Source organism: Ranitomeya variabilis, chromosome 4 (assembly GCF_051348905.1).
Source record: "Ranitomeya variabilis isolate aRanVar5 chromosome 4, aRanVar5.hap1, whole genome shotgun sequence".
Classification (NCBI taxonomy): domain Eukaryota; kingdom Metazoa; phylum Chordata; class Amphibia; order Anura; family Dendrobatidae; genus Ranitomeya; species Ranitomeya variabilis.
The window spans coordinates 762098037-762124887 of record NC_135235.1 but is presented as its reverse complement, the minus strand read 5'-3'; the positions used below and the strand labels follow the sequence as shown (position 1 = coordinate 762124887).

The 26851-nt window shown below is 44.5% G+C and overlaps 1 protein-coding gene and 1 pseudogene across 2 annotated transcripts in view; one reads left to right on the top strand and one right to left on the bottom strand.

Annotated features, from left to right (window-relative positions):
- LOC143768285 (uncharacterized) overlaps nt 1–26851 on the bottom strand; it is a 371133-nt gene that overhangs the window by 311369 nt on the left and 32913 nt on the right. The window lies entirely within an intron of this gene.
- Nucleotides 26607–26851, top strand: part of LOC143766880 (uncharacterized) — a 46048-nt pseudogene continuing 45803 nt past the window's right edge. Inside the window, exon 1 of the transcript XR_013213653.1 lies at nt 26607–26701. The product of XR_013213653.1 is annotated as an uncharacterized LOC143766880 (transcript). The remainder of the gene's footprint in view (nt 26702–26851) is intronic.

Sequence of the window (26851 nt, the reverse complement as noted above, 5' to 3'; positions counted from 1 at the left end):
CGAATATCCTCCCGATGTGCAAGAGTCATGCACATGGTCAATTGAGTCCAGTACTGAGGCTTATTCTTGGCCAATGGTGTAGCATCAATTCCCCTTAGTGGAATAGGGAACTGCAAAGGCTCCAAGAAAAAACCACAGCGCCTGGCAAATTCCAAATCCATCAAATTCAGGGCAGTGCCCGAATCCACAAAAGCCATAACAGAGTAGGATGACAAAGAGCAAATCAAAGTAACAGACAAGAGAAACTTAGGCTGTACAGCACCAATGGTGACAGACTTAGCGAACCTCTTAGTGCGCTTAGGACAATCAGAGATAGCATGAGTGGAGTCACCACAGTAAAAACACAACCCATTCTGACGTCTGTGATTTTGCCGTTCAGTTCTGGTCAGAGTCCTATCACATTGCATAAACTCAGACTTCTGCTCAGAGGACACCGCCAGATGGTGCACAAGTTTGCGCTCCCGCAAACGCTGGTCAATCTGAATGGCCAAGGACATTGATTCATTAAGACCAGCAGGCGTGGGGAACCCCACCATAACATCTTTAAGGGCTTCAGAAAGACCCTTCCTGAAAATCGCTGCCAGGGCACGCTCATTCCACTGAGTGAGCACAGACCACTTTCTGAACTTCTGGCAGTATACCTCAGCTTCATCCTGACCCTGAGACAGAGCCAGCAAGATTTTTTCTGACTGATACACTGAATTAGGTTCATCATAAAGCAATCCAAGCGCCAGAAAAAAACGCATCTACATTTAGCAATGCAGGATCTCCTGGCGCCAGGGAGAATGCCTAATCTTGAGGGTCACCACGTAACAAATAAATATTAATTTTAACTTGCTGAATAGGGTCACCAGAGGAGCGGGGTTTCAGAGCAAGAAACAATTTGCAATTATTTTTGAAATTCAGAAACTTAGATCTATCTTCTGAAAACAAATCAGGAACTGGAATTCTAGGCTCTCATAGGATTCTGAACTACATAATCTTGAATGCCTTGTACCCTTGCAGTGAGCTGATCCAGACAAGAGGTCAGACCTTGAATATCCATATCTGCACCTGAGTCCTGAACCACCCAGAGATTAAGGGGAGGAGAAAGACAAAACACACTGCAGAGAAGAAAAAAAAAGAGCTCAGAACTTCTCTTATCCCTCTTTTGAGATGCATTAACACTTTTGGGCCAGCTGTACTGTTATGGACCTGGTGGTTAGGAGCACCCGGAATGACCTGATGGGTAAACCTGAAATATAGGACAAGCTCTGGGGAAGTGGAAACTTTACTGACTGCAACCCTGATCCTATCACACACACTATAGGCAGCCGTGGAGCGTACCTAACTCTCCCTAGACGCCTCTTCACAGCCTGAGAGCTAACTACCCCTAAAGAGAAACAAAGCCTCACCTTGCCTCAGAGAAATTCCCCAAAGTAATAGGCAGCCCCCCACAAATAATGATGGTGAGTTAAGAGGAAATACAAACTTAGGAATGAAAACAGGTTTTAGCAAAGGAGGCCCACTAATACTAAATAGTCAGAGGATAGCAAGGTAACTGTGCGGTCAGTACAAAAACACTACAAAAAACCACGCAGAGTATGCAAAAAGACCCTCACACCGACTCACGGTGTGGTTTTGTCCTGGAGTCTTTAGAAAATCCTATTCCTCTTAGAGGAATTGATGCTACGCCATTGGCGGAAAATAAACCGCAGTATTGGACACAAGTGACCATGTGCATGACTCCTGAACATAGAGAGGTGATTCGTTTTCTTGTTCTGCATAAAATGCATGATTTGGTCGTTTTAGGTCTGCCATGGTTACAGACCCATAATCCAGTTTTGGATTGGAGGGCTATGTCTGTGTCAAGTTGGGGTTGTCAGGGAATTCATTGCGATTCCCCGCCGGTGTCTATTGCTTCCTCTACTCCTTCAGAAGTTCCTGAGTATTTGTCGGACTATCAGGATGTATTCAGTGAGTCCAGGTCCAGTGCTCTTCCTCCTCATAGGGACTGTGACTGCGCTATAGATTTGATTCCGGGTAGTAAATTTCCTAAGGGACGATTATTTAATCTGTCTGTACCTGAGCATGCTGCAATGCGTTCTTATATCAAGGAGTCTTTGGAGAAGGGGCATATTCGTCCATCCTCTTCCCCTCTGGGTGCGGGATTCTTCTTTGTGGCCAAGAAAGACGGATCTTTGAGACCTTGTATAGACTATCGGCTTCTGAATAAAATCACTGTTAAATTTCAGTATCCTTTGCCACTATTGTCGGACTTGTTTGCCCGGATTAAGGGTGCCAGGTGGTTCACCAAGATAGATCTTCGTGGTGCGTACATCCTTGTGCGCATTAAGCAGGGAGATGAATGGAAAACTGCATTTAATACGCCCGAAGGTCATTTTGAGTACTTGGTGATGCCTTTTGGGCTCTCTAATGTTCCTTCAGTGTTTCAGTCCTTTATGCATGACATCTTCCGGAAGTATCTGGATAAATTTATGATTGTTTATCTGGATGATATTCTGTTTTTTTCTGATGATTGGGATTCTCATGTAAAGCAGGTCAGGATGGTGTTTCAGGTTTTGCGTGATAATGCTTTGTTTGTGAAGGGCTCAAAGTGTCTCTTTGGAGTGCAGAAGGTTTCCTTTTTGGGTTTTATTTTCTCCCCTTCTACTGTGGAGATAGACCCAGTCAAGGTAAGAGCTATTCATGATTGGACTCAACCCACGTCTGTTAAGAGTCTTCAGAAGTTCTTGGGTTTTGCTAATTTCTACCGTCGTTTTATCGCTAACTTTTCTAGCGTTGTTAAACCTTTGACGGTAATGACCAAGAAAGGTTCTGATGTTGCTAATTGGGCTCCTGCAGCCATGGAGGCCTTCCAGGAGCTGAAGCGCCGGTTTACTTCGGCGCCTGTTTTGTGCCAGCCTGATGTCTCACTTCCCTTTCAGGTTGAAGTGGATGCTTCTGAGATCGGTGCAGGGGCTGTTTTGTCATTCCTGAGAATATCATGTCTGACAGAGGATCCCAGTTTGTGTCCAGGTTCTGGCGATCTTTTTGTGCTAAGATGGGCATTGATTTGTCGTTTTCATCTGCCTTTCATCCTCAGACTAATGGACAAACGGAGCGAACTAATCAGACTCTGGAGGCTTATTTGAGGTGTTTTGTTTCTGCAGATCAGGATGATTGGGTGACCTTCTTGCCGTTGGCTGAGTTTGCCCTTAATAATCGGGCTAGTTCCGCTACTTTGGTTTTGCCATTTTTCTGCAACTCTGGTTTCCATCCTCGTTTTTCCTTGGGACATGTGGAGCCTTCTGACTGTCCTGGGGTGGATTCCATGGTGGATAGGTTGCAGCAGATTTGGAATCATGTGGTGGACAACTTGAAGTTGTCACAGGAGAAGGCTCAGCGTTTTGCCAACCGCCGCCGCGGTGTGGGTCCCCGACTTCGTGTTGGGGATTTGGTATGGCTGTCTTCTCGATTTGTTCCTATGAAGGTCTCCTCTCCTAAATTTAAGCCTCGCTTCATCGGTCCTTACAAGATATTGGAAATCCTTAATCCTGTGTCCTTTCGCTTGGATCTTCCGGTGTCGTTTGCCATTCACAACGTGTTCCATAGGTCTTTGTTGCGGCGGTACGTTGTACCTGTGGTTCCTTCTGTTGAGCCTCCTGCTCAGGTGTTGATTGAGGGCGAGTTGGAGTACGTGGTGGAGAAAACCTTGGATTCTCGTCTCTCCAGGCGGAGGCTTCAGTATCTGGTCAAGTGGAAGGGCTATGGTCAGGAGGATAATTCCTGGGTGGGTGCCTCTGATGTGCATGCGGCCGATTTAGTTCGTGCCTTTCACGCTGCTCATCCTGATCGCCCTGGTGGTCTTGGTGAGGGTTCGGTGACCCCTCCTTAAAGGGGGGGTACTGTTGTGAATTAGACTTTTTTGGCTCCCTCTTGTGGTCACTAGTGATATGACTCTGGGATTGTCTTTCCTCAGTTTGGCACCCACCTGGGTCGTTAGTCCAGGGGTGTTGCTATATAAACTTCCTGAATTCTCAGTCTGGTGCCTGGCATCGTTGTAATCAGTTCCTTTCTGTTTGCTCCTGTCTGCTGGTCCTGGTTCTTGCAAAATTAAGCTAAGTCCTGCTTCTTTGTTTTTTGGTTATTTGCATTGCTCTTATTTTTTGTCCAGCTTGTACTAAATATGATTCCTGATTTTGCTGGAAGCTCTAGGGGGCTGGTATTCTCCCCCCGGGCCGTTAGACGGTTCGGGGGTTCTTGAATATCCAGCGTGGAAATTTTGATAGGGTTTTTGCTGACCGTATAAGTCATCTTACTATATTCTGCTATTAGTCAGTGGGCCTCTCTTTGCTAAATACCTAGTTCATTCTTACGTTTGTCTTTTCTTCTTACCTCACCGCTATTATTTGTTGGGGGCTTGTATCCAACTTTTGGGGTCTTTTCTCTGGAGGCAAGAAAGGTCTATCTTTTCCCTTCTAGGGTTAGTTAGTTCTCCGGCTGGCGCGAGACGTCTAGAACCAACGTAGCCACGTTCCCCGGCTGCTGCTATTTGTGGTGCTAGGATTAGATATACGGTTAGCCCAGTTACCACTGCCCTATGAGCTGGTTTTTTGTGTTTGCAGACTTGGTATTTACTTTTGAGACCCTCTGCCATTGGGGTCATAACAGGGTAGGAGAGGAAAGACACACACAGGCAGAAAACAGATTTCAGCAAAAGAGGCCACTCTAGCTAAACAGGGAAAGATAGGACAGAATACTAAGCGGTCAGTATTAAAACTCTAAAAATATCCACAGCAGAATATACAAAAAGTTCCACAATCTAACTAAAGACAAGGAATGTATATCTGCAACTCCTGAGAATCCAACAAGACTGAGAAAATACTGATACAATCTAAGCTGGACAAAAAAACACTGAATAGCACTAAATTATTAAGCACACAGCATGTGTGCCACAAAAACCAGACACTTATCTTTGTAGATTTGGCAGCAAGGCAGAAGGAACCAGGCAAGGACAAAACCTCCAAAAACAATGGACAACTGTCAAGGACTAATGAATCCTGCACGCCTAAATACCCCAGTCAGAACTGCAATCAGCCGATACACCTGACCAGGGCTGCCACCCAGAGACAACTGCATTACCACCTACAACCACCGGAGGGAGCCCAAAAGCAGAATTCACAACACCAATCCTCCATTTTAGGCTCCGGCATCACAAGTCCATGCAGTCTGTTCCAGATTTCCATACATGTGTTATGTACAATGCCTGAAATTGTTGACCACCCTATGAGAAATTCTAGATGTAATCCTGCATAAGATAAGCCAGTTGACAGGAATTTGAAAGCACAAGACAAAAAATATATACGTTACAATGCTTAGGCTAAATCATAGTTAAATTTTATTTTTTTAAAAAGGCAGGAGAACAGTGTACCTTCATAAATTTACACTGGATAACAACATTTAACCTTTAAGACATATTTGTATAGAATGGATAAAACATTTTGTAAGCTAATTAACAAAATATGCTAGGTTGTTAACATTACCAAAAAAATATCATCAACATACAGTATGTGAGGATGGTGATTACATACCGTAAGGTAAGGAGAAGACGCTCCTCTGCGGATATGCATTTCCGCATCCTGGTATTCTGATACGTGATTCCTGGACGTACGATCTCCAACAACATATCAAAGGTGGATATTGTCATCCGACAGTAGTTGTAGAATTTTCCAGGATGTGTCCGCAGACCTGAATAGAGCCTGTGAAAATGCCCTTTAGTGGAGCGCTGCTGCAAAAGTGGATGCACCCACATTCTTCTTCTCCTCCTTCGCAGATCAACTATCACAGGGTATGGCTGGCCAAAGCGGCGTGACGACCCAATTAAATAACACCTGCTGAGTTGGTGTGAATTGCAGGAGGTCAGACATGTTGCCCAAGTAACACCACAACACCTACCCAAGCACAGCAACAAAATGGCCATATGGGAGGGTTTCATCTGTTGTTGAGGCCTTAAATAGGATTAGGCTGATGATTTAAATTATTTTCAGGCCTCAAAACCATTAACATGTCCAATTTGTGAATTTGCGTAAAAAAAAACGCATTACGGATGACATACGGAGGTAAACATGCGTAAAATACGCTGCCACACCCTGCCTACGAATGACATACGGATCACTATTTTGGGAATATTTCTGCATATTACGCATGTAAAATACGGACCGTATTTCCCTACGCTGAGTGTGACCCCGGCCTAATGCTTCAAATTCCACAAATGAGCATTTTCAGATCTTTAAAACATATCAAATGTTTAGAAATTCTACTGTGCATAATAATTTGGAACAGTGTATTGTGAGGTTTTATTCATTTTGGAGATTATACTGTTATCATTGGGAGGTTTCTTCAATGAAATTCGATGTATAATCTAAGGGGTGATGACTTTTATGAGACTGACTGTCATTTGCACCGACCATTTAGGAAAATCCGAGAAAAATATCTTTTGCATAATAATTTGGAACATGGTGTATATATACCTGTATGTCATCTCCTCCTTTATACAGTATATACCTGTATGTCATCCACTCCTGTATACAGTATATACCTGTATGTCATCTCCTCCTGTATACAGTATACACCTGTGTCATCTGCCCTGTATATAGTAAATACCTGTGTGTCATCCCCCCTGTATATAGTATATACCTGTATGTCATCTCCTCCTGTATATAGTATATACCTGTATGACATCTCCTCCTGTATACAGTATACACCTGTGTGTCATCTCCCCTGTATATAGTATATACCTGTGTGTCATCTCATCCTGTATACAGTATACACCTGTGTGTCATCTCCTCCTGTATATAGTATATACCTGTGTGTCATCTCCCCTGTATATAGTATATACCTGTGTCCTCTCCCCTGTATTTAGTATATACCTGTGTGTCATCTCCCCTGTATATAGTATGGGAGTTGGAAGTTTCGCCCCCAGCAGTTCGCCCCCAGCATTTCGCCCCCAGGTACACTTCGCCCCTGAACATTTCGCCCCAGCATTTCGCCCCCAGGTTGTTTCGCCCCCACACATTTCGCCCCCGCACATTTTGCCCCCAGCAGTTCGCCCCCGGATGTTTTGCCCCCAGCAGTTCGCCCCCAGAAGTTTTGCCCCCAGCAGTTCGCCCCCGGAAGTTTTGCCCCCAGCAGTTCGCCCCCGGATGTTTCGCACCCAGCAGTTCGCCCCCGGAAGTTTTGCCCCCAGCAGTTCGCCCCTGGATGTTTCGCACCCAGCAGTTCGCCCCCGGATGTTTCACCCCCAGCAGTTCGCCCCCGGATGTTTCGCCCCCAGCAGTTCGCCCCCGGATGTTTCGCCCCCAGCAGTTTGCCCTGCGAAAGATCCAGGAGCAAATTGCTAGAGGCAAAACATCCAGGGATGAACTGCTGGGGGCGAAACATCCGGGGGCGAACTGCTGGGGGCGAAACATCCGGGGGCGAAACATCCGGGGGCAAACTGCTGGGGGCGAAACATCCGGGTGCGAGACATCCAGGGGCGAAACTGCTGGGGGCGAAACTGCTGGGGGCGAACTGCTGGGGGCGAACTGCTGGGGGTGAAACATCCGGGGGCAAACTGCTGGGGGCGAACTGCTGGGTGCAAAACATCCGGGGGCGAACTGCTGGGGGCGAAACATCCGGGGGCAAACTGCTGGGGGCGAAACATCCGGGGGCAAACTGCTGGGTGCAAAACATCCGGGGGGCGAGCTGCTGGGGGCGAAACATCCGGGGGCGAACTGCTGGGGGCGAACTGCTGGGGGCAAAACATCCGGGGGCGAACTGCTGGGGGCAAAACATCTGGGGGCGAAAGATCCGGGGGCGAACTGCTGGGGGCGAAATGTGCAGAGGTGAAATGTGCGGGGGCGAAACAACCTGGGGGCGAAATGCTGGGGGCGGAATGTTCGGGGGCGAAGTGAACCTGGGGGCGAAATTCTGGGGGCGAAATGCTGGGGGCAAACTGCTGGGGGCGAACTGCTGGAGGCAAAACTTCCTAAAACCACCTGACAGGGGCCCATACATTCTGATATCATCACTGATATATACCTGACAGGGGCCCATACATTCTGATATTATCAGTAATATATACCTGACAGGGGCCCATACATTCTGATATCATCACTAATATATACCTGACAGGAGCCCATACATTCTGATATCATCACTAATATATACCTGACAGGGCCCATACATTCTGATATCATCACTAATATATACCTGACAGAGGCCCATACATTCTGATATCATCCCTAATATATACCTGACAGGAGGCCGTACATTCTGATATCATCACTAATATATACTTGACAGGGGCCCATACATTCTGATACCATCACTAATATATACCTGACAGGGGCCCATACATTCTGATATCATCACTAATATATACCTGACAGGGGCCCATACATTCTGATATCATCAGAAATATATACCTGACAGGGGCCCAAACATTCTGATATCATCAGTAATATATACCTGACAGGGGCCCATACATTCTGATATCATCACTAATATATACCTGACGGGCCCATACATTCTGATATCATCACTAATATATACCTGACAGGGGCCCATACATTCTGATATCATCACTAATATATACCTGACAGGGGCCCATACATTCTGATATCATCACTAATATATACCTGACAGGGTCCATACATTCTGATATCATCACTAATATATTCCTGACAGGAGCCCATACATTCTGATATCATCACTAATATATACCTGACAGGGGCCATACATTCTGATATCATCACTAATATATACCTGACAGGAGCCCACACATTCTGATATCATCACTAATATACACCTGACAGGAGCCCATACATTCTGATATCATCCCTAATATATACCTGACAGGGGCCCATACATTCTGATATCATCACTAATATATACCTGACAGGAGCCCATACATTCTGATATCATCACTAATATACACCTGACAGGAGCCCATACATTCTGATATCATCACTAATATATACCTGACAGGGGCCCATACATTCTGATATCATCACTAATATATACCTGACAGGGCCCATACATTCTGATATCATCAGTAATATATACCTGACAGGGACCCATATATTCTTATATCATCAGTAATATATACCTGACAGGGACCCATACATTCTGATATCATCAGTAATATATACCTGACAGGGACCCATACATTCTGATATCATCAGTAATATATACCTGACAGGGGCCCATACATTCTGATATCATCACTAATATATACCTGACAGGGGCCCATACATTCTGATACCATCACTAATATATACCTGACAGGGGCCCATACATTCTGATACCATCACTAATATATACCTGACAGGGGCCCATACATTCTGATATCATCAGTAATATATACCTGACAGGGGCCCACTGTAACAACTCTGCTGGCATCACGTCATGGCCTCGCATCTCTCACACTATCTTACCCACTGCTCCAGGCCATGATGTGGTTTCTGTTTCTTGCCAGCTCCATGTTCTGTGTCTCTGCTCTCTGCATGCTTCATGGTTCTGTGTATAGGGGGGCGGCGCCTGAACTCTCTGGTTCTTATAGGAATCAGGTGCATCTGTCCAATCTGTTCCTGACCAATTGCCAGGAGGCCTCCAGTATATAGTGCAGCTCCAACCAGTGGTCTGCGCCTGTGCAATGTGTTAGCTCAGTTAGTGTCTTGCTTCTGAGTTTGCCTGGCCTTGCTCTGAGTTACTCCCTCTCTGGAGGATTCTCTGTGTTATTTCCTAGGTCTTGTTGTCCGCCCACCAGGAGGCAGTATATCCTGGTCCCAGTGTCTTTGTCCTTGTGTCTTGTTCCATTGCCTTGTCTGTACTTAGTCTTACCTCGGTCTCCTAGTCTTTGGCTTCCTTCCCTGTTGTCTTTCCTTGTATTCTCAGTCTGCTTACACTCCGCACTCTTGCAGCTCTGTCTGCTCTGAACCTTTGTTACTTTACCTCTGCTCCTCACTTCTGCGTTTCTGCTCCTTTCTACTCAGCTTATCTTCTGCTGTTGCAGTTATCCCTTGCTGCAGCTTCTCTCCACATTCTTTGTGGCTCTGCTCAGCTTTGCTGCAGAGACCCCTCCCGCAGCTCCTCTCCGCTCCTTGCGGTTCTACCTGGCTCCGCTCCTTGCGGTTCTACCTGGCTCCGCTCCTTGCGGTTCTACCTGGCTCCGCTCCTTGCGGTTCTACCTGGCTCCGCTCCTTGCGGTTCTACCTGGCTCCGCTCCTTGCGGTTCTACCTGGCTCCGCTCCTTGCGGTTCTACCTGGCTCCGCTCTTTGCGGTTCTACTTGGCTCCGCCTCCAGCGCCTCCGCTCTTGGCTCCGCCTCCAGCGCCTCCGCTCCGCCTCCAGCGCCTCCGCTCTTGGCTCCGCCTCCAGCGCCTCCGCTCTTGGCTCCGCCTCCAGCACCTCCGCTCTTGGCTCCGCCTCCAGCGCCTCCGCTCTTGGCTCCGCCTCCAGCGCCTCAGCTCTTGGCTCCACCTCCTGCCTGTCTGCACTTGGCTCCGCCGCCAGCTCTTGGCTCCGCCTCCTGCCTGTCTGCACTTGGCTCCGCCGCCAGCTCTTGGCTCCGCCTCCTGCCTGTCTGCACTTGGCTCCGCCTCCAGCTCTTGGCTCCGCCTCCTGCCTGTCTGCACTTGGCTCCGCCTCCTGCATTTCTGTTCTTGGCTCTAGCTCCTGTGCTTTCGCTCTGCATCCGCTCTTGCGGTCTTTATCTACTTATTCCTAGGTCCTCGTGTCTGAACAGGTTCTTACCCGTTCTACATACCTGCCTGCAGACCGGTCCCTACCGGTTCTTCCAGTGTACCAGTCTTGTCCACCAGTCCTGCCAGAGAGCCAGCCGTGCCCGCCTGCCTACCAGAGAGCCAGCCGTGCCCGCCTGCCTGTGTTCCTGTTGTACCCGTCTGCCTGCCTATGTGCCATCCGTGCCCGCTTGCTTGTCTATGTTCCGTTCCCCGGTGGGATCAGCAGCCACAACCAGACTCCACCCTGGAGTGGTACCTGGTAGCTTCCTATTGCACAAGTCTGACCTCACCATCAGAGGCTCCAGCGAACACCTAGGAAGCTACTTAGTTACGCCCCTTCCAGGGAGGTTTGGTCTGTGGCACAGTGGGGCCACACATACCCCCGCGTGCTCACGCCTTCCAGTCAGGGCGCGAGCGTGACACCCATACATTCTGATATCATCACTAATATACACCTGACAGGAGCCCATACATTCTGATATCATCACTAATATATACCTGACAGGGGCCCATACATTCTGATATCATCAGTAATATATACCTGACAGGGGCCCATACATTCTGATATCATCACTAATATATACCTGAGAGGGGCCTATACATAAATTCAAATTCAAAGACGCTTTATTGGCAGGACCAAATACACATCAGTTTTGCCAAAGCAAGTGTATAAAGGCAATAGGAATAGGGACTGTGGGGATGTTGGGTAGGAGCTGTAGGGAAGGTGGATGGGGGCAGATCCAGGGTGGGGGCTATAGTCCATGGCATAGGGGAGGTGGATGGGGGCAGATCCAGGGTGGGGGCTATATAGTCCATGGCATAGGGGAGGTGGATGGGGGCAGATCCATTGTGGGGGCTATAGTCCATGGCATCATGGTTCTCTTTCTCGCAGTCTATGACATTCGCTCACATACCGCGCTGCTATCTCCACTGCTCTCTCTTCTTCTCCCAGCAGGATATATGTTTTCTCTTCCTCCTTCATGGTGATGAAATCCGGGAAGAGATGTGAGAGTCTCCTGAAGTGAGTGTCCCTCACTGCTGAGTATTTGGAGCAGTGTAGCAGGAAGTGGGTTTCGTCCTCTATGGCCTCCTGATCACAGTGTTGGCACAGTCTTTCCTCCCTGGGCTTGTAGTTCTGCCTGTGTCGGCCACATTCGATGGCCAGACTGTGGGCACTGAGTCTATATCGGCTCAGGATCTTGCGATCTCTGGGATCCGGGAGTTTCTCCAGATATGGGGCCAGTCTGTAGTCTCTCTGTAGGCTCCGGTACATGATCAGTTTCTGTGAGTTGTTGATATCATTCTTCCAGTCACTGACATACCTCTCCTGGCCTTCGTATGCCATCTTCCTGATTCTGGCTTTTGTCAGGTTGTTATGATTGGTGTTCTGGTCCGGTTGGGTTTGGCTGGGCTGTTCCGAGAGTTCTGGTTTTTCTGTTTCACCTACATGTATCAGGGCTTTATGGTGATGGGAGCTTGGATTGCTCCTATGCAGGTGAGCCCGGAATGACAGCACCCTCTTTAGAACTGTTAGGTGTAGAGGGAATCTGCCCAGCTCGGCCCGACAAGCACTGTTGGAGGTGCTCCGATGGACCTGGAGAAGGTGCTTGCAGAATTCCAGGTGGAATATTTCAGTTGGACTGGAATCCCACCTTGACCAGTCTGGGTAGGTGTGGGGACCCCAGACTTCGCTGCCATACAGGAGGATTGGGGCGATGATGGAGTCGAAGATTTTTAGCCAGACCCTCACTGGTGGCTTCAGATGGTAGAGTTTCCTTTGGATGGCATAGAAGGTTTTGCAGGCCTTGTCTTTCAGGGTCTCTATGGCTTGTTTGAAGCTCCCTGACCGGTGAATCTCTAGGCCCAGGTAGGTATATTTGTCCGTTCCTGTGAGGTCGCAGTTGTTGAGGACAAATGATGGGTGCTGGTCTGATTTTCTCTTTCTCCTCTGGAACACCATGGTGTTGGTTTTCTTTAGGTTGACCGGTAGAGCCCAGGTGGAGCTGAATTTCTCTAGGATTTTCAGGTTGTCCTGGAGGCCTTTCTCGGTTGGTGACAGCAGCAGCAGGTCATCTGCATACAGCAGGAATTTCACCTGCGTGTCGTGGAGGGTGAGACCTGGTGCTGAGGAGGATTCCAGGACGGTAGCCAGCTCGTTGATGTAAATGTTGAAGAGTGTTGGACTTAGGCTGCAGCCTTGTCTGACCCCGCGGTTCTGCTGCAAATAAGCCGTTCTTCTGCCGTTCACACTCACGCTGCAGCGGTTCTCGGTGTAGGAGCTTTTGATGACATCATAGGTCTTTCCTCCTATTCCGCTCTCCAGCAGTTTCAGGAATAAGCCCGGGTGCCACACTGAATCAAAGGCCTTTTTAAAGTCCACAAAGCAGGCGTATATCTTCCCATTCTTTGTATTGTAGACGTGTCTCTGAATGAGGCTGTGCAGAGTGTAGATGTGGTCAGTGGTTCGGCATGAACCCTGCTTGGCTCTTGCTGAGGACGTTGTGCTCGGTGAGGAAGGTGAGGATCCTCTTGTTCAGGATACCATTGAACAGTTTTCCCAGGTTGCTGCTGACACATTTGCCTCTGTAGTTGGCTGGGTCATACCTGTCCCCACTCTTGTGGATGGGTGTGATGAGGCCTTGGTTCCAGGTACGAGGGAAGTAGCCAGCACTCAGCACAATATTGAAGAGTTTTACCATTGCAGCCTGTATTTCTGGTGGGCTATACTTCAGCATTTCTGGTAGGATTCCATCCAGGCCACTGGCTTTTCTACATCTTATGGAGGGGAGTCTCTCGGCTACTTCCTGTAGTGTTATAGGTGTATCCACCGGGTTTTGGAAGTTTTTGATTTTTTCCTCCATTGCTTTTAGTTTCGCCATTATGTTTTCCTGTTCTTGGCTTAGCTCTTCCTTTGGAATGTCTTTATAGAGGTCTCTGAAGTATTGGAGCCAGAGGTTGCCATTTTGGATATGGGTGTTGTTTTTCTTGTCTTTGGTGCCCATGTGGTTCCATAGTTCCCAGAAGGAGTTGTCCTGGAGGGCGTCTTGGAGTTGGTTAAGCTTGGTAGAGATGTAACTCTGCTTCTTCCTCCTGAGGAGGGTTTTGTACTGCCTTTGTATGGAGTCATAGGTTTCCCTCAGACCCAGGTGGTTGGGGTCTCTGTGTTTCTTGTTGGAGGCTGTTCTCAGGGTCTTCCGTACAGCTTTACATTCTTTGTCAAACCAGCCATTGACCTGTGTTTCTTTTGGTCTCTTGTAGTCGACTTTTTTAAGGTCGGACAGTCTGGCCATTGCGTAGAATATATTGTTGAGGTCCTTTGCGGCTTGGCTCACTCCCTCTGGGTTTGGCTTGTACTTGAGGTTGTAGAAGTGGTGCAGCATCCGCTGTATTTCAGGTCTGCTGGAAGCTTCTTTATACTTTAGTGCTGACATTTTGGACCATTTATAGGATGGAGGCCGGGTGAAGAGGCCGCTCTGCTGTGGCTTCTGAGTGGATGGTTTCTCTGTAGATTTCATGTACAGAAGAAGTTGGCTGTGGTCTGACAGGTGCGTTTGTGGGGTGACTATGAGGGCGCTGACATCTGCCAGGTTCAGATCTGTAATGGCGTAGTCTACTACACTCCTCCCTACATGGGAGTTTAGTGTATACCTTCCTAAGGAGTCACCCTTGCTTCGTCCATTAAGGATATGAAGTCCTAGACTTCTACATACGTTCAGGAGCTTTCTGCCACTTTTGTTGACTGTAGTGTCATAGCTGTTTCTCTCAGTGTGTACAGGGTCTTGGTCGTCATTCTCTGCTCCAAGTATGTAGATGTTCCCATCCGTGGTCAGGAAGTCTCTCTCTCTCCCTGTTCTTGCATTGAGGTCTCCAAAGATGAGAACTTTGCCCAGGGCCTGATAATGGGCGGCTTCTCTTTGTAAGATCTCGAAGCAGTCTGGATTGAAGTAGGGGGACTCTGGCGGTAGTATATAGGTGGCACAGAGGTGGACATCAGACTGGCAGGTGAGGATGGAGCTGCTGATTCTGATCCATATGTGGCTGCCTCCTTTCTTCACCGGTTTGATGTACGGGTGGAGCTCCTCTTTATACCAGATCAATACTCCTCCTGAGCCCCGGCCCTGTTTGGTGTTTTTATTTTTCTGGGCATGGACCGAGAATTCCTTGTATCCAATAGGCACCAGGGATTCGTTTTCGGCTCTGGTCCATGTTTCCAGGAGGATCTGAATGTCTATATTTTTCAGTCTTTGTATAAAATCAGGGTCCTTTGTTTTAGATCCAAAGGTTGAGGCGTTGAGACCCTGACTATTCCAGCTGCTGATTGTAAGTGAAGACATTCTTCAGTGTATTTTGTGTGTATATACCTTGTAATGAGTATAGCTGTGTGGGACAAACTGGATTTCTGACTGTTTTATAGAAGTGCTTGGTTCCATCCAGTCACATTAGAATTCTGCACAGTGCATTGAGCAGGGTCTTTATCTCATCCCTATCTCTGCTCTGCATGTGTCTGTGCGGGCTCGGTGGTCTCCTCCATGGAGGTCTCCTCCTCTGATGGTCTGACACTGGATGAAGAGCTTTGTTACCAGCTTCAGGAGGTAGCGTTGGGGTTTTCTGCTCTTTCGTTCTCGGGGGTCTTTCAGTGTGATTATGGCCACTGTTGGATCCAGCCCTGGGGTCTCTGTTTAGCACGATGTCCTTCAGCTCTTTGGCCAGGAGGCTGACCCCTTGTTTGTTGAGATGTTTATTATCGTGCAGGTGACTGGTGTTTATGGAGAGGTGTTGTGCCAGGGTCACGTTTGGCACAGTCTTGATCCTTTCAGTCAGTTCTGTATTGATGGTTTGGGTGGTTTGCCTGGGTGTGTCCTTTCTTGGGAGCAGCGATGACAGAATGATTTTACTGTCCGGGAATTTTAGGTTTGCCATCTTTGCCAGGTTGATCAGTTGTTCTGCGATCTGCTGGTGCTGGTCTGGTAGATTGTTTGTACCCGTGTGTATAATAATGTGCGTTGGGTTGGTAAACCGTGGTTTACTGATGACCTCGGTCACCTGTTCAATATTCGCACAGCGGATTGTACAGACCTGTTTTCCTGGGAATAGCCGCTGTGTATTTAGGTACTTCCCATTTGAGTCCATTATTAGGACAATGTCAGGACTTTGTGATGTCTTGGGTGGGCTACGGTGCTGCTGACGGGGGTCTGTGATGCTGGCGGCTGGTTCTCTTCTGTCTTCCATGTCTCTGGTTTCAGGATCAGTCATATTGTTGGTTATTATTTTAGTGCTAGTAGGTGTCTCTACATTCTGTTCAGTGGTGGCCATGTTGTCTGCTCTCTGGCTTGTTTCCATTGCCCCCAGCTGGTTCAGATGCCCAGGGCTATGGGCTTTTAATTCAGCAATCTCCTTTCTGAGTTCATCATTGTCTTTTTTCAGGTCCCCCATTTCCTGTAGAGCTGCCTGGTGTTGACATTTCAGTTCACACATTTCTTCCCTTATTTTCTGTAGGGCTGTGTCGTTTGTTGCTTGGTAATTTGCATTCCCTTGTGAGTTTCTTTCACATTCTAATTTCAGTTGGACCAAGTCTCTTTCTAATTGAGATAAGAAGTCTCTGATGTTATCCTGCGAGAGGTGTGAAGTGTTGGGGGATAGGCGGCTCTGTCTGGGAATCTCTATATGAGCATTAGAGGTAGCATTAGAGGTAGCATTAGAGGTAGCTGCTGGGGCTTGTAGTCCTTTAAAGGTTTGTGCCTGCTCTTTGATATCAGAAAAACAGTTTTCAAATTGCTGCAGAATCTCCTCCGTCCCCTGCACCATGACTGTGCCATTGTTGTACAGGCTTATGGTGAGCACATTGGTGTCGTCATCGGCTTGGCTGGTAATTTTAATCCGCTGGGCATTACTGGTGTTGGATTTAGTTACATGTTTATATCGATTGCACAGGGCAGTGTGCCAGGCTGAGAGCTGGTCTGTATAGAATAATACATTGGTTTTTCTTTTTGGTTCTTCCTTTGTGAAATCTGCATAAAGAGTCTCTGGATTCTCTCTAATATAGTCCTTCTTGGGTTTATTGCCCCACTGTGTTATCTCCAGATCTGACCCCAAGCATTCCTGTGTCTCTGGGCTTTGTTCCTTTACTTGTTCCAAATTTGTGTTCTCCATTTTGTAGTTATATGTTAATTATAATCCTTATTTCTAAGAAAATTAATTTGTAACAAGTCTATAGCTTGTGTTGTAGTTAAGGAATTCTCCTACCTTTTATAGGTCCAGGTATCAGGAGGTCAGATGTATGGTGCCAGCTGTTTCCAGTCTGCTTCCTCCAGGGGATTCTTGTTTTGTCCTTTAAATCCTCCAATTCTTCCTTTTTTCATAAAATTTAAAGTCCAGTTCGGTCCAAATCACTTTTATGTTCCACGGAGTTGAGTTTTTCCAGGATTTGTCTTACAGTTGCCTCATTACAAGGTATAAAGTGATGGAAATTCAGGAGCTCATGTTCAGTGCTTCTTACTCCTAGGAATGGTGGGCCATTGTGGGTCTGATATCATCCCTAATATATACCTGACAGGAGCCCATACATTCTGATATCATCACTAATATATACCTGACAGGGACCCATACATTCTGATACTATCACTAATATATACCTGACAGGGGTCCGTACATTCTGATATCATCACTAATATATACCTGACAGGAGCCCATACATTCTGATATCATCACTAATATATACCTGACAGGGGCCCATACATTCTGATATCATCACTAATATACACCTGACAGGGGACCATACATTCTGATATCATCAATAATATATACCTGACAGGAGCCCATACATTCTGATATCATCACTAATATATACCTGACAGGGGCCCATACATTCTGATATCATCACTAATATATACCTGACAGGAGCCCGTACATTCTGATATCATCAGTAATATATACCTGACAGGGGCCCATACATTCTGATATCATCACTAATATATACCTGACAGGGGCCCATACATTCTGATATCATCACTAATATATACCTGACAGGAGCCCATACATTCTGATATCATCACTAATATATACCTGACAGGAGCCCATACATTCTGATATCATCACTAATATATACCTGACAGGAGCCCATACATTCTGATATCATCACTAATATATACCTGACAGGGGCCCATACATTCTGATATCATCACTAATATATACCTGACAGGGGCCCATACATTCTGATATCATCACTAATATACACCTGACAGGGGCCCATACATTCTGATATCATCACTAATATATACCTGACAGGGGCCCATACATTCTGATATCATCACTAATATATACCTGACAGGGGCCCATACATTCTGATATCATCACTAATATATACCTGACAGGGGCCCATACATTCTGATATCATCACTAATATATACCTGACAGGGACCCATACATTGTGATATCATCACTAATATATACCTGACAGGGGCCCATACATTCTGATATCATCAGTAATATATACCTGACAGGAGCCCATACATTCTGATATCATCAGTAATATATACCTGACAGGGGCCCATACATTCTGATATCATCAGTAATATATACCTGACAGGGGCCCATACATTCTGATATCATCACTAATATATACCTGACAGGGGCCCATACATTCTGATATCATCACTAATATATACCTGACAGGAGCCCATACATTCTGATATCATCACTAATATACACCTGACAGGAGCCCATACATTCTGATATCATCACTAATATATACCTGACAGGGGCCCATACATTCTGATATCATCACTAATATATACCTGACAGGAGCCCATACATTCTGATATCATCACTAATATATACCTGACAGGGGCCCATACATTCTGATATCATCACTAATATATACCTGACAGGGGCCCATACATTCTGATATCATCAGTAATATATACCTGACAGGAGCCCATACATTCTGATATCATCACTAATATATACCTGACAGGGGCCCATACATTCTGATATCATCACTAATATATACCTGATAGGAGCCCATACATTCTGATATCATCACTAATATATACCTGACAGGAGCCCATACATTCTGATATCATCACTAATATATACCTGACAGGGGCCCATACATTCTGATATTATCAGTAATATATACCTGACAGGGGCCCATACATTCTGATATCATCACTAATATATACCTGACAGGGGCCCATACATTCTGATATCATCACTAATATATACCTGACAGGAGCCCATACATTCTGATATCATCAGTAATATATACCTGACAGGGGCCAATACATTCTGATATCATCACTAATATATACCTGACAGGAGCCCATACATTCTGATATCATCACTAATATATACCTGACAGGGGGCCATACATTCTGATATTATCAGTAATATATATACATGACAGGAGCCCATACATTCTGATATCATCAGTAATATATACCTGACAGGGGAACATACATTCTGATATCATCACTAATATATACCTGACAGGGGCCCATACATTCTGATACCATCACTAATATACACCTGACAGGGGCCAAACATTCTGATATCATCACTAATATATACCTGACATGAGCCCATACATTCTGATATCATCACTAATATATACCTGACAGGAGCCCATACATTCTGATATCATCACTAATATATACCTGACAGGGGCCCATACATTCTGATATCATCACTAATGTATACCTGACAGGAGCCCATACATTCTGATATCATCAGTAATATATACCTGACAGGGGCCCATACATTCTGATATCATCACTAATATATACCTGACAGGAGCCCATACATTCTGATATCATCACTAATATATACCTGACAGGAGCCCATACATTCTGATATCATCACTAATATATACCTGACAGGAGCCCATACATTCTGATATCATCACTAATATATACCTGACAGGGGGCCATACATTCTGATATTATCAGTAATATATATACATGACAGGAGCCCATACATTCTGATATCATCAGTAATATATACCTGACAGGGGAACATACATTCTGATATCATCACTAATATATACCTGACAGGGGCCCATACATTCTGATACCATCACTAATATACACCTGACAGGGGCCAAACATTCTGATATCATCACTAATATATACCTGACATGAGCCCATACATTCTGATATCATCACTAATATATACCTGACAGGAGCCCATACATTCTGATATCATCACTAATATATACCTGACAGGGGCCCATACATTCTGATATCATCACTAATGTATACCTGACAGGAGCCCATATATTCTGATACCATCACTAATATATACCTGACAGGGGCCCATACATTCTGATATCATCACTAATATATACCTGACAGGGGCCCATACATTCTGATATCATCACTAATATATACCTGACAGGGGCCCATACATTCTGATATCATCACTAATATATACCTGACAGGGGCCCATACATTCTGATATCATCACTAATATATACCTGACAGGGACCCATACATTCTGATATCATCAGTAATATATACCTGACAGGGGCCCATACATTCTGATATCATCACTAATATATACCTGACAGGGACCCATACATTCTGATATCATCACTAATATATACCTGACAGGAGCCCATACATTCTGATATCATCACTAATATATACCTGACAGGGACCCATACATTCTGATATCATCAGTAATATATACCTGACAGGGGCCCATACATTCTGATATCATCACTAATATATACCTGACAGGAGCCCATACATTCTGATATCATCACTAATATATACCTGACAGGAGCCCATACATTCTGATATCATCACTAATATATACCTGACAGGGACCCATACATTCTGATACTATCACTAATATATACCTGACAGGGGTCCGTACATTCTGATATCATCACTAATATATACCTGACAGGGGCCCATACATTCTGATACCATCACTAATATATACCTGACAGGAGCCCATACATTCTGATATCATCGCTAATATATACCTGACAGGAGCCCATACATTCTGATATCATCACTAATATATACCTGACAGGGACCCATACATTCTGATACTATCACTAATATATACCTGACAGGGGTCCGTACATTCTGATATCATCACTAATATATACCTGACAGGGGCCCATACATTCTGATATCATCATTAATATATACCTGACAGGGGCCCATACATTCTGATATCATCGCTAATATATACCTGACAGGGGCCCATACATTCTGATATCATCAGTAATATATACCTGACAGGGGCCCATACATTCTGATATCATCACTAATATATACCTGACAGGGGCCCATACATTCTGATATCATCACTAATATATACCTGACAGGAGCCCATACATTCTGATATCATCACTAATATATACCTGACAGGAGCCCATACATTCTGATATCATCACTAATATATACCTGACAGGAGCCCATACATTCTGATATCATCACTAATATATACCTGACAGGAGCCCATACATTCTGATATCATCACTAATATATACCTGACAGGGGCCCATACATTCTGATATCATCACTAATATATACCTGATAGGAGCCCATACATTCTGATATCATCACTAATATATACCTGACAGGAGCCCATACATTCTGATATCATCACTAATATATACCTGACAGGAGCCCATACATTCTGATATCATCACTAATATATACCTGACAGGAGCCCATACATTCTGATATCATCACTAATATATACCTGACAGGGGCCCATACATTCTGATATCATCACTAATATATACCTGACAGGAGCCCATACATTCTGATATCATCAGTAATATATACCTGACAGGGGCCCATACATTCTGATATCATCAGTAATATATACCTGACAGGGGCCCATACATTCTGATATCATCACTAATATATACCTGACAGGAGCCCATACATTCCATTCTGATATCATCACTAATATATACCTGACAGGGGCCCATACATTCTGATATCATCACTAATATATACCTGACAGGAGCCCATACATTCTGATATCATCACTAATATATACCTGACAGGGGCCCATACATTCTGATATCATCAGTAATATATACCTGACAGGGGCCCATACATTCTGATATCATCACTGATATATACCTGACAGGAGCCCATACATTCTGATATTATCAGTAATATATACCTGACAGGGGTCCATACACTCTGATATCATCACTAATATATATACCTGACAGGGGCCCATACATTCTGATATCATCACTAATATATACCTGACAGGGGCCCATACATTTTGATATCATCACTAATATATACCTGACAGGAGCCCATACATTCTGATATCATCACTAATATATACCTGACAGGGGCCCATACATTCTGATATCATCACTATTATATACCTGACAGAGGCCCATACATTCTGATATCATCACTAATATATACCTGACAGGAGCCTATACATTCTGATATCATCACTATTATATACCTGACAGGAGCCCATACATTCTGATAACATCACTAATATATACCTGACAGGGGCCTATACATTCTGATACCATCAGTAATATATACCTGACAGGGGCCCATACATTCTAATATCATCACTAATATATACCTGACAGGGGCCCATACATTCTGATATCATCACTAATATATACCTGACAGGAGCCCATACATTCTAATATCATCACTAATATATACCTGACAGGGGCCCATACATTCTGATATCATCAGTAATATATACCTGACAGGAGCCCATACATTCTGATATCATCAGTAATATATACCTGACAGGGGCCCATACATTCTGATATCATCACTAATATATACCTGACAGGGGCCCATACATTCTGATATCATCACTAATATATACCTGACAGGAGCCCATACATTCTGATATCATCACTAATATATACCTGACAGGGGCCCATACATTCTGATATCATCAGTAATATATACCTGACAGGGGCCCATACATTCTGATATCATCACTAATATATACCTGACAGGGGCCCATACATTCTGATATCATCACTAATATATACCTGACAGGAGCCCATACATTCTGATATCATCACTAATATATACCTGACAGGAGCCCATACATTCTGATATAATCACTAATATATACCTGATAGGGGCCCATACATTCTGATATCATCACTAATATATACCTGACAGGGGCCCATACATTCTGATATCATCACTAATATATATACCTGACAGGAGCCCATACATTCTGATATCATCACTAATATATATACCTGACAGGAGCCCGTACATTCTGATATCATCACTAATATATACCTGACAGGGGCCCATACATTCTGATATCATCACTAATATATACCTGACAGGGGCCCATACATTCTGATATCATCACTAATATATATACCTGACAGGAGCCCATACATTCTGATATCATCACTAATATATATACCTGACAGGAGCCCGTACATTCTGATATCATCACTAATATATACCTGACAGGGGCCCATACATTCTGATATCATCACTAATATATACCTGACAGGAGCCCATACATTCTGATATCATCACTAATATATGCCTGACAGAGGCCCATACATTCTGATATCATCAGTAATATATACCTGACAGGGGCCCATACATTCTGATATCATCATCACTAATATATACCTGACAGGAGCCCGTACATTCTGATATCATCATCACTAATATATACCTGACAGGAGCCCATACATTCTGATATCATCAGTAATATATACCTGACAGGGGCCCATACATTCTGATATCATCACTAATATATACCTGACAGGGGCCCATACATTCTGATATCATCACTAATATATACCTGACAGGAGCCCATACATTCTGATATCATCACTAATATATACCTGACAGGGGCCCATACATTCTGATATCATCAGTAATATATACCTGACAGGGGCCCATACATTCTGATATCATCACTAATATATACCTGACAGGGGCCCATACATTCTGATATCATCACTAATATATACCTGACAGGAGCCCATACATTCTGATATCATCACTAATATATACCTGACAGGAGCCCATACATTCTGATATCATCACTAATATATGCCTGACAGAGGCCCATACATTCTGATATCATCAGTAATATATACCTGACAGGAGCCCGTACATTCTGATATCATCATCACTAATATATACCTGACAGGAGCCCGTACATTCTGATATCATCATCACTAATATATACCTGACAGGGGCCCATACATTCTGATACCATCACTAATATATACCTGACAGGGGCCCATACATTCTGATATCATCACTAATATATACCTGACAGGAGCCCATACATTCTAATATCATCACTAATATATACCTGACAGGGGCCCATACATTCTGATATCACCAGTAATATATACCTGACAGGAGCCCATACATTCTGATATCATCAGTAATATATACCTGACAGGAGCCCATACATTCTGATATCATCAGTAATATATACCTGACAGGAGCCCATACATACTGATACCATCACTAATATATACCTGACAGGAGCCCATACATTCTGATATCATCAGTAATATATACCTGACAGGAGCCCATACATTCTGATATCATCACTAATATATACCTGACAGGGGCCCATACATTCTGATATCATCACTAATATATACCTGACAGGAGCCCATACATTCTAATATCATGACTAATATATACCTGACAGGGGCCCATACATTCTGATATCATCACTAATATATACCTGACAGGGGCCCATACATTCTGATATCATCACTAATATATACCTGACAGGAGCCCATACATTCTGATATCATCACTAATATATACCTGACAGGGGCCCATACATTCTAATATCATGACTAATATATACCTGACAGGGGCCCATACATTCTGATATCATCACTAATATATACCTGACAGGGGCCCATACATTCTAATATCATCACTAATATATACCTGACAGGAGCCCATACATTCTGATATCATCACTAATATATACCTGACAGGGGCCCATACATTCTGATATCATCACTAATATATACCTGACAGGGGCCCATACATTCTAATATCATGACTAATATATACCTGACAGGGGCCCATACATTCTGATATCATCACTAATATATACCTGACAGGGGCCCATACATTCTAATATCATCACTAATATATACCTGACAGGAGCCCATACATTCTGATATCATCACTAATATATACCTGACAGGGGCCCATACATTCTGATATCATCACTAATATATACCTGACAGGGGCCCATACATTCTGATATCATCACTAATATATACCTGAGAGGGGCCCATACTTTCTGATATCATCACTAATATATACCTGACAGGAGCCCATACATTCTGATACCATCACTAATATATACCTGACAGGGGCCCATACATTCTGATATCATCACTAATATATACCTGACAGGAGCCCATACATTCTGATATAATCACTAATATATACCTGACAGGGACCCATACATTCTGATATCATCACTAATATATACCTGACAGGGGCCCATACATTCTGATATCATCACTAATATATACCTGACAGGGGCCCATACATTCTGATACCATCACTAATATATACCTGACAGGAGCCCGTACAGTCTATATCTACAATAATATATACCTGACAGGAGCCCGTACAGTCTATATCTACAATAATATATACCTGACAGGAGCTTATACAGTCTGTATCTACAATAATATATACCTGACAGGAGCCCGTACAGTCTGTATGTACAATAATATATATCTGACAGGAGCCTGTACAGTCTGTATCTACAATAATATATACCTGACAGGAGCCCGTACAGTCTATATCTACAATAATATATACCTGACAGGAGCTTATACAGTCTGTATCTACAATAATATATACCTGACAGGAGCCCGTACAGTCTATATCTACAATAATATATACCTGACAGGAGCCCGTACAGTCTGTATCTACAATAATATATACCTGACAGGAGCCCGTACAGTCTATATCTACAATAATATATACCTGACAGGAGCCCGTACAGTCTATATCTACAATAATATATACCTGACAGGAGCCCATACAGTCTATATCTACAATAATATATACCTGACAGGAGCCCGTACAGTCTGTATCTACAATAATATATACCTGACAGGGGCCCATACATTCTATATCTACAATAATATATACCTGACAGGAGCCCGTACAGTCTATATCTACAATAATATATACCTGACAGGAGCCTGTACAGTCTGTATCTACAATAATATATACCTGACAGGGGCCCATACAGTCTATATCTACAATAATATATACCTGACAGGAGCCTGTACAGTCTATATCTACAATAATATATGCCTGACAGGAGCCCGTACAGTCTATATCTACAATAATATATACCTGACAGGAGCCCGTACAGTCTATATCTACAATAATATATACCTGACAGGAGTCCGTACAGTCTACATCTACAATAATATATACCTGACAGGAGCCTGTACAGTCTAGTGTCTTCACCAGTGAGCCGGCTCGACTGTATGGGCTGCAGTCAGTACCTGGCAGGAGCCCATATATTCTGCTGGCTTTAATAATTTATACCTTGAAGGAGCACATACATTCTAGTGTCATGTATGGGCTGCAGTCAGGGCCAGGCAGCAACCTATAAAGTCTGCTATCTTCAAGAATATATACCTGGAAAGAGCCCATACACTGTAGCATCTTCAGTAGTGAGCCAGCTACACTGTATGGGCTGCAGTCAGGACCTGGAAGGAGCCCATACACTCTAGGCTCAACCTATATGGCTGCTAGAGGCTAAATCCAAGTCGGTAAAGGACTTCTGTGACGTCATGCCCATGTGACCGGAAGGGGCGGCACCTCTTCCTCCATAGAGCAGACAGGAGGAAGCTGTGGATGTCAGGGCGGATTTGAGGTATTTTTGGGTCATTCTGCAAAGTCACAGATCAGGTAAGTGGGAGTCTACCTAGGGAGAAAGGGGTGATGCTTGCATGGGGCTGCATGTGCATGCTGGAGAGGGGGGTCTGCCAGGGTAGATATTGTTTGCATGGGACTGCGTGCTGGTGGTCTGCCTGGGGAAGGGTGACTGCATGCACCGGA